Source organism: Trichomycterus rosablanca, chromosome 20 (genome assembly GCF_030014385.1).
Source record: "Trichomycterus rosablanca isolate fTriRos1 chromosome 20, fTriRos1.hap1, whole genome shotgun sequence".
In the NCBI taxonomy this organism is placed as follows: Eukaryota; Metazoa; Chordata; class Actinopteri; order Siluriformes; family Trichomycteridae; genus Trichomycterus; species Trichomycterus rosablanca.
Window position 1 is genome coordinate 19833659 of NC_086007.1, and position 7080 is coordinate 19840738.

General features: G+C 42.9%; 1 protein-coding gene across 1 annotated transcript in view; it reads right to left on the reverse strand.

Moving 5' to 3' along the window:
* exoc3l2b (exocyst complex component 3-like 2b) overlaps positions 1-4065 on the reverse strand; it is a 72320-nt gene extending 68255 nt beyond the window's left edge. Inside the window, exon 1 of the mRNA XM_063016984.1 lies at positions 3988-4065. The gene's annotated coding sequence lies outside the window, so the exon portion shown is untranslated. The remainder of the gene's footprint in view (positions 1-3987) is intronic.
* Between the last annotated feature and the right edge of the window lie 3015 nt (positions 4066-7080).

Here is a 7080-nt window from a genome sequence, read left to right on the forward strand (position 1 = left end):
ACCTGAGCAGTCACAGACGGAAGCAGCAAATCTGCCTGGCTGTGGTGGAACATTTCACCCAGACTTTTCAGCAATCTCAACAGGACAACAAAGAAAAAAGCCTGTACTACAACAAAGGACCTAATAAAGGCTGGGATAAATGTGTCTGTTGCAACTGTAAGAATACCAACAACCAAGGATCTCACAGGCAATGCACGCCATTCTTGACCTTGACCAAGTAAACAGGAAGGGTTGACTGGAGTAAGACAGAAGGAATTTGGATAAGCCTGAGTTGTGGGTCACGATTGTATGGATTGACCAATCAAAACTTGAACTGTTTGGCCATTTGTCTGCCAGAAGAAAGGTGGGAAAACAATACTACCCCTACGGTCAAGCATGGAGATACACTGATCAGCCATAATATTAAAACCACCTCCTTGTTTCTACACTCACTGTCCATCTTATCAGCTTCACTTACCTTATAGGAGCACTTCGTAGTTCTACAATTAGTGACTGTAGTCCATCTGTTTCTCTACATAGTTTTTTTTAGCCTGCTTTCACCCTGTTCTTCAATGGTCAGGACCACCACAGAGCAGGTATTATTTAGGTGGTGAATGATTCTCAGCACTGCAGTGACACTGACTTGGTGGTGGTGTGTTAGTGTGTGTTGTGCTGGCATGAGTGGATCAGACACAGCAGCGCTGCTGGAGTTTTTAAATACCGTGTCCACTCACTGTCCACTCTATTAGACACTCCTACCTAGTTGGTCCACCTTGTAGATGTAAAGTCAGAGACGATCGCTCATCTATTGCTGCTGTTTGAGTTGGTCATCTTCTAGACCTTCATCAGTGGTCACAGAACGCTGCCCATGGGGTGCTGTTGGCTGGATATTTTTGGTTGGTGGACTATTCTCAGTCCAGCAGTGACCGTGAGGTGTTTAAAAACTCCATCAACAACACACACTAACACACCACCACCATGTCAGTGTCACTGCAGTGCTGAGAATGATCCACCACCCAAATAATACCTGCTCTGGGGTGGTCCTGTGGGGGTCCTGACCATTGAAGAACAGCATGAAAGGGGGCTAACAAAGCATGCAGAGAAACAGATGATCTACAGGCAGTAATTGTAGTACTACAAAGTGCTTCTATATGGTAAGTGGAGCTGATAAAATGTACAGACAGTGTAGAAACAAGGAGGTGGTTTTAATGTTATGGCTGATCAGTGTATGTTATTAATGTTCTTTGTTTATTTGCTGTATCATTTAAATAATAAAGGCTTAGGCCATTAATAAAACCACTGTCCATTCTGTCATCCTTATTATAAAACTGCTACCCAGCACCTGTGTGCAGAGGACCACAGGAGACGCTTCAATCACAGCCTGCTCGAATCCTACTCTGCTGGCGTTCCATGCCCCAAAGGAAATGCCCTCTAGTCCTGTCATCATCCTTTGCTGAAAAAAGGTCCATACTAAATGCCCAAAGAGCACAAGGCCTGACAGTACAGAGTACTCTTCCGCTGCCCTGCCAGCTCAGCTCGTAGTGAATGCGAGCAGGGAAGGAATAAGGGGTTATCCTATATTCATGCTGACTAGAGGTGGTAGCATCCTGATGCAATTTGACTGCCATAAGGACATCTGTCCGGCCTGGGAGGATGAGCCCGGGTTAGACGTCATAGAGCTGCCCTTGTGTACTCAGAGGTCCAGGTTAATGCTAATTTTTGAATGAGGCGGAAATCATCACTCAATGTAAACCTAATTTTTGGGTTAAGGAAGAGGATATTGTTACATGTTCCTGTGTATCCCCACAATTCTCATTATGCAATTAAAGTTGGCAGTAAATTTGCTTTGTGCCATATTTCTCAGTCTAGCAATAACTTTGCCTAGCATGTTATTTTGCATATTGGTTATAAAAAAAAAAAAAAGCATGTTAACTAAGTATGATACAGATCTAGATATCTATATGCCTGTAGATTGAGAGATACACCGATCAGCCATAACATTAAAACCATCTCCTTGTTTCTACACTCACTGTCCAATTTATCAGCTCCACTTACCATATAGGAGCACTTTGTAGTTCTACAATTACTGACTGTAGTCTTTCACCCTGTTCTTTATGGTCAGGACCCCCACAGGACCACTACAGAGCAGGTATTATTTGGGTGGTGGATCATTCTCAGCACTGCAGTAACACTGACTGGTATGAGTGGATCAGACACAGCAGCGCTGCTGGAGTTTTTAAACACCTCACTGTCACTGCTGGACTGAGAATAGTCCACCAACCAAAAATATCCAGCCAACAGCGACCCATGGGCAGCATCCTGTGACCGCAGATGAAGGTCTAGAAGATGACCAACTCAAACAGCAGCAATAGATGAGCAATCGTCTCTGACTTTACATCTACAAGGTGGACCAACTAGGTAGGAGTGTCTAATAGAGTGGACAGTGAGTGGACATGGTATTTAAAAACTCCAGCAGCGCTGCTGTACACACACCACTAACACACCACCACCATGTCAGTGTCACTGCAGTGCTGAGAATGATCCACCATCTAAATAATACCTGCTCTGTGGTGGTCCTGTGGGGGTCCTGACCATTGAAGAACAGCATGAAAGGGGGCTAACAAAGCATGCAGAGAAACAGATGGACTACAGTCAGTAATTGTAGAACTACAAAGTGCTTTTATATGGTAAATGAAGCTGATAAAAATGGAGAGTGTGTGTAGAAACAAGGAGGTGGTTTTAATGTTATGGCTGATCAGTGTAAATACAAAATATAATTAAGTTTGTCAGACAAAACATCACTACTTTCTACCTTCATCTGTTAAATAAAGGTTTAGGATTAATCACAGATTTCTTTTTCCAGAATGTTCCTACCTGTCAAGAAATGTGTTTGTATTCAAGTGTGATTATACTGTTTAAAATGGTTTAAAGTGGCAACTTCGGGGTCAAGATACCAGAATAATGACCTGAAGGCTGCGGGTTTAAATCTTAGCCCTCAATTGCTGGCATTGTACTCTGTCATAAAGCTCTTAAAGCTGTTATACCACAATTTACATCATATCTATTTAAGTACTATTTTGAAAATCTTGTTATTAAATCATATATTTATTTAATAACAATAAATAACACTAGTAACAAAGGTAAAATAATTACTGGGACATTGTGATATTTCATATACCTGATGTGTTTTTACCAACCTGTCCCAACAGCTATTAATTAGTCATATGGCACATGGCATTAATAAAAAAGCACTGGTAATCTGATTATGCATTTTTACCAAGACCGAGATATCAAGATTAATGTAGTCAGTTAGTACCAAACACTAGACTTACAGGAATACTTACACAAATTACAGAGTTACAGGAAAATCTATCAGTCATGTTTAGAAGCGCTGCTTATGGGAAGCCGTACAGGACATACCAATTACACAACTATATTGGGCAGTTTACTGTTTATGATTCATAAGCATGGTCATAAACATGATGCCAATGCTACAAATAGTCTGAACGTTTTTCATCAAGTTGATACAGATACAGAGGTCAAATCCTTGGACCAAATCATTTAGCTGTGAAGCATCAATAATCTAGCTGGCGTTAGTTCACAGACATAAGACAGTATAATAATATAAGATAATATGGCAGGCTCTGCCATGCAGCCACTGTTGGGTCCTTGAGCAAGGCCCTTAACCCTGTCTGCTCCAGAAGCGCCGTACGATGGCTGACCCTGCGCTCTGACCCCAGCTTCCTAACAAGCTGGGATATGTGAAGAAAGAATTTCATTGTACTGTACATCTGTATATGTATATATGACAAGTAAAGGTGTTCTTCAAGTGTCAGATAACCCCCTTGACTTAAGCTGTCTGTTGCCAGATAATAGAGTCATGAGTAAAGTTTAAATTAACCATCTATTTTTACAAAAAATCAGCTGAGCTAAGACAGTTATAATAAAATTTAACAACAAAGTCATACCAGAGTACTGTACCAAAACTCCCCAGCATTTTGCACTTACCTTATTGACTGATAGTGTAGTAATGAGTCCTGTGTAATATTACAGCTGGAACATTTTTGTGCCGTCCACTTGTTTGAATGTATGTTTATCAAAGTATGTGGTAGAACAAATCAGAGCAACTGACTCTGTCCCTCACTGAAGCAAGGTCTAGAGCCTTTGGCAGGCTGTAGTCACTTCCTGAGTTGTTTTGCAGCGTAAAAGCTGATGCTTTTTCCTCAGGAAGCCGGCCATCCCCTTTCCCTCTACCAACCAAGAAAAACCCTTGGGACACTGAAAGCACTGGCGCTCCGATAATACTAATTAGCCTGGATATCAAGGAACAGTGCAGTACATGGTTGGTATTGTATTTACCATGTTGTTTGTGTGTTTGTTTAACGTTTTACCAACAGCTCTGATAAATACCGTGAATAAAGTGAGGTCTGAATTAAAGCTGAATGGCCAGCCTGAGTATCACGCCGTGGAGGGAAGTGGATATGAATGGAGGCAGAGCTGGAGATTGTTTAAGTTTTCTGTCCTAATTTGGCACTCTTTTGTCCATCCGAGTGTTTGTTGATGCTTGCCCCCTAATGTAAGCCTCCTACATCTAAAGGTACTTTCCCACTGGCAACACAGGTCTGACGTGAACCACTGGTCACTGGACGGGGTGGTGGGTTAAAAGCCCGGGGTCACTGGGTGCATCTGCACTGTCTCTACAGGGGGCCTGTTGTTTGTTTTTTTACACCAAGTCACAGTGGTGTATTTGATGGTCAGGGATCTATTTACACACCCTATTATTAGAAAAGTTGGGACAACCAACGCAATAACAAGAAGAATCTGTGGTTTGTTCATTTTCTTGAATCTTTATTTAACTGATATGATTCACTGATCAGTGTATTTTGTAAATATAAACACAGAATAGAATTGGATGCCTGCAACACAGTCCAAAAAGTTGGGACTGGGGTGTGTTTAACCCTGTGTTTTATTACCTTTTCCATTATTAAGACTTGTTTCTACACTCACCCTGTTCTTCAATGGTCAGGACCCCCACAGAGTAGGTATTATTTGGGTGGTGAATCATTCTCAGCACTGCAGAGACACTGACATGGTGGTGGTGTGTTAGTGTGTGTTGTGCTGGTATGAGTGGATCAGACACAGCAGCACTGCTGGAGTTTTTAAATACCGTGTCCACTCACTGTCCACTCTATTAGACACTCCTACCTAGTTGGTCCACCTTGTAGATGTAAAGTCAGAGACGATCGCTCATCCATTGCTGCTGTTTGAGTTGGTCATCTTCCAGACCATTATCAGTGGTCACAGGACGCTGCCCACAAGTGCTGTTGGCTGGTTGGTGGACTATTCTTAGTCCAGCAGTGACAGTGAAGTGTCTTATCCACTCTTACCAGCACAACACACTCTAACACACCACCACCATGTCAGTGTCACTGCAATGCTGAGAATGATCCACCACCCAAATAATACCTGCTCTGTGGTGGTCCTGGGAGAGTCCTGATCACTGAAGAACAGCATGAAAGGGGGTTAACAAAGCATGCAGAGAAACAGATGAACTACAGTCAGTAATTGTAGAACTACAAAGTGCTCCTATATGGTAAGCAATATTTTATTGATCACCATTAATATTGTAAAGAATTCTTTTGGGTGCCCCCAGTAGGAATCGCCATAGTGAAACTGTTCTGTGCATTCACCACTTGCATGCCCTCCTCACTGCATCCATAAACCTCCTCTTTGGCTTTCCTCTCCTTCTCCTGTCTGATGGCTCCATCCTTAGCACCCTTCTTCTGATAATCCTCTTATTCCTTTTCTGCCCAAACCATCTAAATCCTTCCTTCCTAACTTTGTCTCTACAACATCCTACACGTGCTGTCCCTCTCATAACCCTGTTCCTAATCTTGTCAATCCTTGTCTCTCCCAACAAGAACCGCATCTTTATCTCTACAACTTCCAGTTCACTTTCCTGTCTTTTTGTCAGTCCTGCTGCCTACAGGTCACACATGTTATGTACTGAAGCTGTGCAACACCAACACTGCTGACCAGAGCTGACGTCTCAAACTTGGGAGTTCGAATCTCAGCTCTGCTACCGGCAGGCTGGGCGCCTACATGGACAATGATTGGCTCGTCCATCAGGTTGGATTATGGGTTCTAGTGGCTGATCAATGGCACCTGCACAAAGTCAGGGGATGATGGAGACACTGTGTGCAAGACTGAGCCCCACATGAACCCGCCTTGTGCAGGTGAAATGATGCAGTTGGCTACTGCACATGTGTCGGAGGGGGCATGTGTTAGTTACGGCTCTCCTCGGTCAGAGTGGAAGTCAGCCACAGTAGAGAGGAAGTGAATTGCAGTCTGGAATTTGGATACAACTTGATTAGCAGGAAATTGGAAATACTTTAAAAGAATTTTAGGCTTAAAAACACCTGTTATACATTTTAGAGAAACACAGGGGCAACACAGGGGAGACACTTACTCATGATAAGCCATACCATTAAAACCACCTCCTTGTTTCTACACTCACTGTCCATTTTATCAGCTCCACTTACCATATAGAAGCACTTTGTAGTTCTACAATTACTGACTGTAGTCCATCTGTTTCTCTGCATGCTTTTTTAGCCCCCTTTCATGCTGTTCTTCAATTCCCCACAGGACCACTACAGAGCAGGTATTATTTAGGTGGTGGATCATTCTCAGCACTGCAGTTACACTGACATGGTGGTGGTGTGTTAGTGTGTGTTGTGCTGGTATGAGTGGATCGGACACAGCAGCACTTATGGAGTTTTTAAACACCTCACTGTCACTGCTGGACTGAGAATAGTCCACCAATCCTGTGACCACTGATGAGGGTCTAGAAGATGACCAACTCAAACAGCAGCAATAGATGAGCGATCGTCTCTGACTTTAAATCTACAAGGTGGACCAACTAGGTAGGAGTGTCTCATAGAGTGGACAGTGAGTCGACACGGTTGTGTCTGATCTACTCATACCAGCACAACACAAACTAACACACCACCACCATGTTAGTGTCACTGCAGTGCTGAGAATGATCCACCACCCAAATAATACCTGCTCTGTATTGGTCCTGGGAGAGTCCTGACAATTGAA